Genomic DNA, 10,693 nt, shown 5'->3' with positions numbered 1-10,693 from the left:
TCGACTTCTTCCTCAGAAATCGCAGAAATCCAAAAAGGAAAAAACTGTGCTCTGCAACCGATTAGCGATTTCGATTTCGCTTCGTGAGATCTGTTCGATCTTTGCTTCCTCATCTGTTCAATCTCTTCGCCACGCCATCGTGCTCCCAATTTAGCCTTTGATAGGTGATTAAATCTCACTTCTTCTCAACTACCCAAAAGCCAAATATTTGATTTTTTTTTTTGTGCTTTGTTACTTCTTTGTTGAAATTTGGTGGTGAAATGTCTTCCATTTTGTTCCGTCTCTTTTCCTTTTCATTTGCTCTCTCTCCATCTCTTCGTCTGTCTCTCCGTTTCGATTTTGATTCCGTCGTCTAGAAAGGCATTTTGGATTTTTTTGGTTGTTTTCCAAAAACCAATCGCGCCGTTTTAGGTGTGTTGCTTCATCCGCATCTTATTTTCTGTTTGGTTAGCAAGAAATTTTTTTTTAATTGATTAGTGTAAAATTCAAGTCTTGCCGTTTTGTGCTGAGCGTTTTCTTAATTTTTTTCGTACTTTGTGTGTGGATGTTTGATCTCATTTCGTTTTTTGTTGCAAGAAACATTGGTCTTTGAATTTTAAGGTTTTATTGTACAAGCTTGCAAGCCCTTTCTGGGTGAGGTATATAATTTATATTTTTGTTCTTAAATCTTTTTCCAACAGAATTTTTAATTTTTTTTGGTCCTGTTTCGTTTTTGGTGGGATGATTAATTATTGGGGTTTCCTTTGTCTGTTTGGGTTTTTAGTATGGGTTGTGATTTGGTTGTTTTTTATTTCCAGGGAGAAGTGTTCATGGTTTATGAGTTTGGATTTTTAGTGTGGGTGTATGATTTGGTTGTTTTTTATTTCAGGAAACGTTGCCGTTCGAATTTTATGGTTTTTGTATAGAAGTTTGCAGGCCCCTTCTGATTAAGGTATATAATTTATGTTCCTCCTCTTATATCTTTTGTTGAACAAAATTTAAAATTTTTTTGGGTCGTGTTTAGTTTGCGGATCTATTTTCTGTAAAAAAAAAAATGGTGATAATTAATTTTGGTACAGAAAATTGGTGATAATTAACTTTGAGGTTGTGTTGTATATGGATTTTTAGTGTGGGTATATGATTTGGTTTTTTTATTTTCAGGAAGCAGTGGCCATCGTTTTTGCCGCTTTTGTATGTACGATTCCAGATGCGTGAGGTATAGAATCTTCAAATTGCTCACCTTAAGTAGACAACGGCGTGCATATGTAGTTTATCATTGAATAATCAACCTCTCATCACTAAATTATCGTTTAAGTTTGTTTTTAATTTAGTTCACAAATGAATCAACCAAGTTATCATGCCATATTGATACGAAATTATAAAGCAATGTCGACCATATTTTGTTTGTTTTTTTTTTATTTTTTCATTCTTTTGAGATATATTATTCATATATATCATAGATGATGAACAATAAAAGAAATTAAATGCCGCTTTGGATGATAAGTTGATGTTGATGACAAGTACTATTGATGATACCCACCATTTCTCATCTGTTCTAATGCTGCAGGTATGTATATTATGTAACAAGTTCTCTATCAGTTTGTTAATATCCATAACCAATACAGGTTTTCAAACACTTACACAGGTTTGTATTTCAATGAAAAAATTCTAGGAAAAACAAAAGGAGGTTGAGCCCATCTACATAGGGAGTCGAAAGAAAAATTAAACTCAAAATTAGAGAATGAGAATGCGTCTGATGAAAAATAGGAAATGAACACATATAAGGTAATGTCACAAGGTGAGATTTCAGTATGAAATTTTCATTGTCATACTGATTAATGCTTTTAAACCAATTGGTATAGATTCTATTTGTAGTTTCTTTTGCTTGATCAATTTACATTACTTTTTTGAACCAAATGCAAGTTCCAATATTGCGATAACAGAATAAATTAATTGAAATTGAAGCTTTTTCTGATTGAGAAATCTCTTTTTGTTTAAATAGTGTTACAAGTTTTGTCTTTATTATTTTGCCAATAGGTGGACTTAAAAAGGATCAAGTATGTAGGGGAATGGTAGGATCAACATATCAAAGGTAGAGATTGACTCTTTCTCTCATGTTAAACTTATACTGTGATGTTTATTATTATTAAATTTTGAAAAAATAATTGCTTATCATAACCTTATCACAATACTAAATAACAGGGAGAAAGATGAAAAATAGAGAGGAATCTATTTGATTGTATGTTTACTTTGGAGATTTTGGATAACAGTCATGAATTATGGTCTTAGTGCATCTCTATTTTTTTTCTTCACGTTTTTGCATACTGTTTATAGCTAAATGATTTTTATTTGGGTCTTCCAAATTTTTAACTATTACTCTGAATCTCTGATGAAGTTTTATTAATTTTTTATTCATTGGTTTCAAGTATGGCCGTTGACTATGTGAATTTTAAGTTTTGCACAATTAAAGAGACTAGATGGTAATGTTTCATTTCTCTCTTTCTCCCTTCTTATTTTCTCAGCCACGAGTCTTAATAAGATACGACTGACTAAGAATTTGTTAATCATTTTAACACGTATGACATAAGATATTTACTTTTTATGATACATTTCTAATTTTTGCAAATTACTTACTTGATTTACTATTGTTATATGGTTGGCAGAATTTTATGTTAAGTGTGTCACTATATTGTTGTAATAGTTAAATTGGATGTAATATGAAGTGTTGACATAAAACTAGGCACAACTAATTATCTTTCACTTCTTGAGATACAATCATTGTTTGATTTAGCCTATAACTAATAAATCTTTAATTATAATTGGTTTTTTTTAGTTTACTTGGATCAGAACTGATAACCGTATAAAAAGGCAGTAAAAATTAAAGTCTGCCTGTTCTGATGACAACTGATAAATATACAGGTCTGCACGTATACTGGTTGATGAAAAGGTGAGCAATCATTACTTAATGATCTTAAGTAATAAACACTTGGTATTGCTCATTGAAAATTTGTTAATTGTTTCAATGCATATGATCTAACGTTTTTGCTTTCTGTAATAAACACTATCTAGGATCTTTATTTTTTGGGTCAAAAACACTGTTTGGGATCTTTTTGTCATCTTTAGACATTGCTTGATTTTGTATTGTCAAATGATATATATTTTCATAATCATTGTGTAATCATTGTGTCTGTATATTATATGGATTTATTTTTTATAATATTCAGTGTTCTATTCTTTGTATTATATCTTTTTATACTTAAAACAACTTTTTTAAAGTGTTAATTAAAATGGTTAATTGATAGTTAGTGTTTGCCTATGCATATTATTGTGTAGTATTTACTATGCACATGCATATTCATGTTATGCTATATGTAATGTTCACTGTTATTCACTTATTCACATGATATTTAACAATATTTTTTTCTTGCATTTTTTCCCATGCTGAATTGTCAAGCGACAATTCAATATAGATAAATGAATTTTGTTTCTTCACTGTTAATCTACTAATGCTAGGGATAATTTAAGCTTCTACATTCTTAACATTTTTCATATTTGACTTGTAGGATTAGTGTCAATGTACACCTTTCCGCAACTATTTGTTGTCTTTTTCCCTTACTCTGTATAATTTTAGTCAAATTGAACTACTTTTTAAAACTTGAGATTTAACTGAAATGCCAAGAACTTAGTTAAATGAAAGTTTACTTTGGTTTGATGACATTTACATGATTATTAGGTCCACAATCATTGGATGCATTATCTTTTGTATGTTTTAATCATAATTTGTCATAAAATTTTCAATCCCACAACAACGCGCGGGTCACACTTTCTAGTACTTTACTAAAACCGAATTCCAAACACAGCAGACAGTATTAGAGAATCTGCACCAATTATGAAACCAAGGACATGTAACAAAGTCGGTTCAAGTGGAAGATTACAATCCAATAAAAGAAAGCCCTCATTATTGACTAATCTTTTTTGCTTTATGGGTCGATTCAATTTTCAATGAGAGAGAGGTGGGCGCCGCAAAAAGCTGCCACACGAGAAAAACGAGATAACAAAAGTTTATCAGTGTTGGTGAGTGGGCAGCGTGGCCCTCTGGATGCAAAGGTTGAGGAACCTCTTCTATGATTTCGAAGATTATAAGAATCTTCACATTTTATTCGTTCATTATATATTATGTGATTAATTTTTATTAGGTACTATTTGTATTTAATTTTAGATAAAAAAAATTTAAAATGATTTCTGACTGTATGATGTACGATGATTGAATAGAATATAAAGATCCCTAAAATCCTCACAAAAAAAATTTCGGATAGAATCCAAATCCAGATTTTTTTTTTTTTTTAACAAAATGCGAGCCTTGTTATTTTGTCATTTACATTAGGTTTCAGAATTTTTTTTTATTAAATAAAAGTTAATTTTTTTATTAAGAAAAGGTTGACCAATTTTTTTTAGTAAAATTCTATTTTAAATGATATTATACGCGCTTTTGGCTATTTGAAATTTATAATGAGCCCTAAAACTTGAATGACTTTTATGTTACGAACAAACTATAATTATTATTTTTCATGTCAATTATGTACTAATATGTGTAAATAATTTACACATAGCATTTTATTATTGAGAGAACATTATAGTAGTCGAGTACTTATGTTAAGACATGACAAGATGAGATGTGACAAGCAAAGCAAGAATCTTAGAATAGTATTTGGTGTGATATAAAGTTATGAATCTTATCTAGAATAAAACATAGTTCTAAGAGAACTTTGTGAAAATTCCAGCTAAACTAAGCATGATAAATACCAAAAATATATATGACAATATATGAGAATTTCTTGTATATTCATTAATTTCCAAAGTGGAGTATATATATAGGAGTTACAATTGGACAATAGACTACTATTTGTACTTTAACTAATATATAACTCGAAATACTCCTCCTCAAGCTGGAGTAAAGATGCCACGCATGCCCAACTTGTCAAGTGAGTTGGAAAACACACTATTATACACAGCCTTAGTAAGCACATCAACGAGTTGATCTTTAGATCCCACAAATGAAAACATAATAATTCCAGCATCCAATTTCTCCTTGATGAAATGTCGAAAAATCTCCACATGTTTTGTTTGATCATGTTGCACTGGATTATTAGCAATCTCGCTAGCAGCCTTGTTATCACAATGGAGTTTCATAGCACCCTTGAGTTTAAATCCAAGATCTCTCAACAAATTTTTCAACCACAACAACTCACATATACCATGAGACATACCACGAAACTCAGCTTCAACACTTGACCTAACCACCACTTTTTGTTTCTTGCTTCTCCAAGTAACTAGATTACCACCCACAAACGAAAAATATCCATATGTAGATCGACGGTCAGTGATAGAACCTGCCCAATCTGCATTTGTATATCATTCGACATTCAAGTGACCATTCTTAGAGAAAACCAAGCCTCTGCCAGAAGCCATCTTCAAGTACCTCAAAATACGGATTACTGCATCTATATGAGCTTCACTAGGTTAGTGCATAAACTGACTTACCACACTAACTGCATAAGCCATGTCAAGGCGAGTGTAACAACCCTCATCGCCCATGGGAGTGGATTATGTAAGCCTTATATGTATATTCTCATCTCTACCTAGCACGAGGCATTTTGGGAGCTCATTGGCTTCGGGTACCATCGGAACTCTGAAGTTAAACAAGTAGCGTGCGAGAGCAATCCCATGATGGCTGACCTATTGGGAAGTTTTCCTGTGAGTTCCCAGAAACAAAACCGTGAGGGTGTGGTCGTGGCCCAAAGCAGACAATATCGTGCTACGGTGGAGTTGGGCCTGGGATGTGGTGGGGGTCGGGCTGGGATATGACAATTTGGTATCAGAGCCAATCCCTGACTGGAAGTGTGCCGACGATGACGTTGAGCCCCTAAGAGAGGTGGATTGTAACATCCCACATTGCCTAGGGGAGTGGATCTTGTAAGCCTTATATGTATATTCCCATCTTTACCTAGCACGAGGCCTTTTGGGAGCTCACTGGCTTCGGGTTCCATCGGAACTCTGAAGTTAAGCGAGTAGCGCGCGAGAGCAATTCTATGATGGGTGACCTACTGGGAAATTCTCGTGTGAGTTCCCAGAAACAAAACTGTGAGGGCGTGGTCGGGGTCCAAAACGGATAATATCGTGCTACGGTGGAGTCGGGTCCGGAATGTGGTGGGAACCCGGGCCGGGATGTGATAATTTGGTATCAGAACCAATTCCTAGCCGGAAGTGTGCCGACGAGGACGTTGGGCCCTTAAGAGGGGTGGATTGTAACATCCCACATTGCCCAGGGGAGTGGATCCTGTAAGCCTTATATGTATATTCCCATTTCTACCTAACACGAGGCCTTTTGGGAACTCACTGGTTTCAGGTTCCATCGGAACTCAAAAGTTAAGCGAGTAGCACGCGAGAGCAATCCCCATGATGGGTGACCCACTGGGAAGTTCTCGTGTGAGTTCCCAGAAACAAAACTGTGAGGGCGTGGTCGGGGTCCAAAACGGATAATATCGTGCTATGGTGGAGTCGGGCCCGGAATGTGGTGGGAGCCCGGGCCAGGATGTGATAATTTGGTATCAGAACCAATTCCTGGCCGGAAGTGTGCCGACGAGGACGTTAGGCCCCTAAGAGGGGTGAATTGTAACATCCCACATTGCCCAGGGGAGTGGATCCTGTAAGCCTTATATGTATATTCCCATATCTACCTAACACGAGACCTTTTGGGAACTCACTGGTTTCGGATTCCATCGAAACTCCGAAGTTAAACGAGTAGCACGCGAGAGCAATCCCCATGATGGGTGACCCACTGGGAAGTTCTCGTGTGAGTTCCCAAAAACAAAACCGTGAGGGTGTGGTCGGGGCCCAAAACGGACAATATCGTGCTACGGTGGAGTCGGGCTCGGGATGTGGTTGGGGCTCGGGTCGGGATGTGACAGCGAGTGTGAGACAAATAAATTAATCTCCCCATAAGTCTCTGATAATGTTCCTTATGAGTAAGAACTTGATCCGAAAATAAGCCTAGACGATGATTTTGCTCAATCGGAGTATCAACAGGTTTGCAATCTAACAAATCAAGAACATACTTCCGTTGAGACATAAAAATACCATGCTTGGATCGTGCAACCTCGATTCCAAGAAAATTCTTTAATTCACCCAATTCTTTCATCTCAAATTCAGTAGCTAGGTACTTTTGAAGGTGTTGTATCTCATTCTGATCATCACCAGTCACTATCATGTTATCAACATAAATAATCAATGCAGTTAGCTTACCATTTTGTCACTTTAGAAACAAAGTATGATCTAAATGACTCTGGACATACTCAAACTTCTACATTGAACTTATAAACCTCCCAAACCACGCCCTAGGAGATTGTTTCAAACCATACAAACCCTTTCGCAATCTGCACACAACACCTTTTCCATGAAATATTCTGATACCAGTGGGAGATCCATATAAAATTCCTCCTTGAGATCACCATTAAGGAAATCATTCTTAACATCAAACTGCAACATAGGCTAATCTTGATTTGCTGATAAGGATAGAAGAACACGCACAATATTAAGTTTGGCAACAGAAGCAAAAGTCTCCTGATAGTCCACCCCATATGTTTGAGTATAACTCTTAGCAACTAATTTGGCTTTATACCAGTCAATAGAACGATCTGCTTTGTGTTTAATAATGAACACCAATCTACATCCAACAGCTTTCTTCTCGTTTGGCAAAGGAACCAAATCCCAAGTGGAATTATTTTCCAAAGCTTCCATCTCCACTTTCATGGCATTAACCCAATTTGGGTCAGACAAAGCATCGTGCAATTTTGTTGGAATGGATACAATAGATAGTTGACATATGTAAGATGCATATGGTTTGGACAAACACAAAATTGTTGATAAGATACTTGGCTTTGGCATGCATATCAGGCTCATATTGTACTTTAGGTTTTCCACGATTAGCTCATGGAGGCAACTGATAAGTAAAAAAATCATCAGAATTTACCTCATGTATATCACCATCTTGTACCAAATTGTTAGAAGAATCATCATTAGACGAACCATCATCAGACAACTTGTTAGACATACCAGTAGCAAACAGCCGGTCATCAAAAGGTAATTCGTCAGACATACCAACATGCAACTCGTTGGGCATATCTGATCGGTCGTCAGTAGAAATAGTCTCGTGAATGAGAGTTAACTGATCACTATCTATATCCGACTAATCAATATCACACAACATAATAGGTTATATCCCCAACTCTGCCTGTAACACATCATCACCATCTTTTTGAATCTGCACTTCACTCCTCCTCCCTCCTGAAGTGGAGAGTCAGAAGAGGGCTTCACAAAATACGAAACTTCCTCGTGGAAGGTGACATCCATGGCAATATAAGTTTTCTGAGTCGGAGGATAATAACACTTATAGCCTAATGGATTGTTAGCATACCCAATAAATACACATCAGAAATCACACGCATCAAGTTTACTTCGCTGATGAGAGTAGACATGCACATACGCAATACACACCTTCGGAGGAAGTTTGGACACATAAACAAGAGAAACATGTTTTTGTAGCGCATCAAGCAGTGTCTGAAAATCAAGAACCTTACTTGGAACACGATTTATCAAATACACAACAACCAAAACAACATGACCCCACAAATGATTAGGAACACATGTATCCAACATCAAGGAGTGGGCAACCTCCATTATTTGACGATTCTTCCGTTCGGACACACTATTTTGTTAGGGTGTAAATGGAGTAGTCGTCTGGTGAGTAATACCTGGATCATGAAAAAAGCATGCCAAAGTGTGATTCACATATTCTCCTCCGTTATCAGACCTTAAGACCTTAACTTTGGTCTGAAACTGAGTAGCAAAGGAACATCACCATTGCATAAAGTTCTTGAAGAAACAAAGGAACATCACTCTTATTCTTCATCAAGAACACCCAAGTTAATCGAGTACAATCATCAATAAAAGTAACAAACCAACGGAATCCATTAGAAGTAACCTTCGCCGGACCCCACATATCAGAATGTATTAAATCAAATGGTAAAGTAGCTTTAGAATCACTTATGGAAAAGGAAGCACGATGACTCTTAGCCATGACACATGTTTCACACTTGAACTCTAAATCACTACAAGTGCGAAACAAAGAAGGAAATAGATACTTCATATAACTGAATGATGGATGTCCCAATCGTCGATGCCACAACCAAATTTGATGTCTGTCATCCACTTTAGCACTTAAAACTTGATGATTATTTGAACTGGAAACAACAGTATCCTCCATAGTCAAGATGTACAAACCCCTAATTCTTTTACCACGACCAATTATCATGTGAGTGTGAATGTTTTGAAAATAACAATACGTGGGGTATAAGTGAGCAGAACAATATAAGGTATCAAGTAGTTTTTCTACCGACAAAAGATTGCACTTAACATCAGGAACAAGTAAAACATGGACCAGTGATAAGGTTGAAGTAAGAGAGATAGTGTCTTCACCTTTCATAGGGGAAGGTGCTCCATTTGCACTAGTAATATATTGATCACTAATATAGTCACATAACTCATCAAACACTCTAGGGTCACTAGTCACATGATCAGTGGCCCCAATATCAATTATCCATATATTTATTCCACCAAGATGCATAACAGCACTGATTATATTGAGCCTTTTAACTAAACCACAAACAATATATGCACAAAAGATGCGCAACGGAATGAAAACAATTTACCAGAATACTGTTCACACATTGTAGTAGAGCACTGTTCACGACATTGTAGCAAGGCACTGTTCACTACACTGTAGCGAGGCATTGTTTACGGCACTATTCTTCTTCTTTTTTTTTCTTGTTTTTTAATTATGTATTTTTTTAACAAAGGAAATCACAACAAAAGTGGGCACAAAATTAAAGCACACAGGTTACCAAGAGCAAACTGCTCTGATGCTAAGTTAAGCTAAAAATGGTAAATACCAAAAATATATATGACAATATCTAGGAATTTCTTGTATATTCATTAATGTGGGAGTATATATAGGAGTTACAATTGGTATTAGATATGCACTTCGTCAATGTGGGACAAATTTACACTTTAACTAGTATATAACTCACAACAATTCCTCTTAAGCCTATAAATATGTGTGTAAGTTTGTAGGAAGGCAGATTAGATTGGAGAATTGAATAATAGTTGAATGTTTGTATAAACCTCTCTTTTAAAGTAAATATCCTTGTTTGAGTCTCCTAAAGAGTATATCCCAGTTATTGTATAGGTTTTATACGTGATGGTATCAGAGCCTTCCTTTTGTAGGTGGCTCAAGTAAAGTTTTCCCTCATAGTTTGAGTATTCCTTGTTACTCAGATTTTTAGTATGCTTTGCAGTTGCCTGATCTTTTGCATTAGAACTGAATCTCAATAATTTTATTTTTTTTTTGTAAAGAATCTCCTTCATCCTTTTAAGCACCCTTGGGAAGTTGGTAAACACAATGGGCGGTAGCAAAGGTTGGCATTGTAAGTCCCGATGAGGTGTTTCGAAGTCTTCATGTTCGAGGCCGCATGGGTTTAAATCCTCTTGAGGTATCCAGTGTTGACAACAGGGTCGGTCCTGAGAATTTGAAGGTCCTAGGCGAGCCTTCAAAATGGGGCTCTAGAATTCTCAAATTCCCGACTCTTTGTACATTGAT

General features: G+C 35.9%; 1 long non-coding RNA gene across 2 annotated transcripts; it reads left to right on the top strand.

Moving 5' to 3' along the window:
• Positions 1–3,011, top strand: LOC137720102 (uncharacterized). Of its 2 annotated transcripts, none has more exons than XR_011066463.1 (6): positions 1–164; positions 869–931; positions 1,141–1,195; positions 1,440–1,546; positions 1,652–1,777; positions 2,017–3,011. It is a non-coding gene; the product is annotated as an uncharacterized lncRNA (long non-coding RNA). The 2 variants fall into 2 exon arrangements; XR_011066462.1 differs by lacking the exon at positions 1–164 and adding an exon at positions 573–638.
• The last annotated feature ends 7,682 nt before the right edge of the window (positions 3,012–10,693 follow it).

The sequence above is a fragment of the Pyrus communis genome, chromosome 1 (genome assembly GCF_963583255.1).
Source record: "Pyrus communis chromosome 1, drPyrComm1.1, whole genome shotgun sequence".
NCBI classification, from domain to species: Eukaryota; Viridiplantae; Streptophyta; class Magnoliopsida; order Rosales; family Rosaceae; genus Pyrus; species Pyrus communis.
Note: the sequence above shows the minus strand (reverse complement) of the source record. Positions and strands in the feature narration are given on the sequence as shown.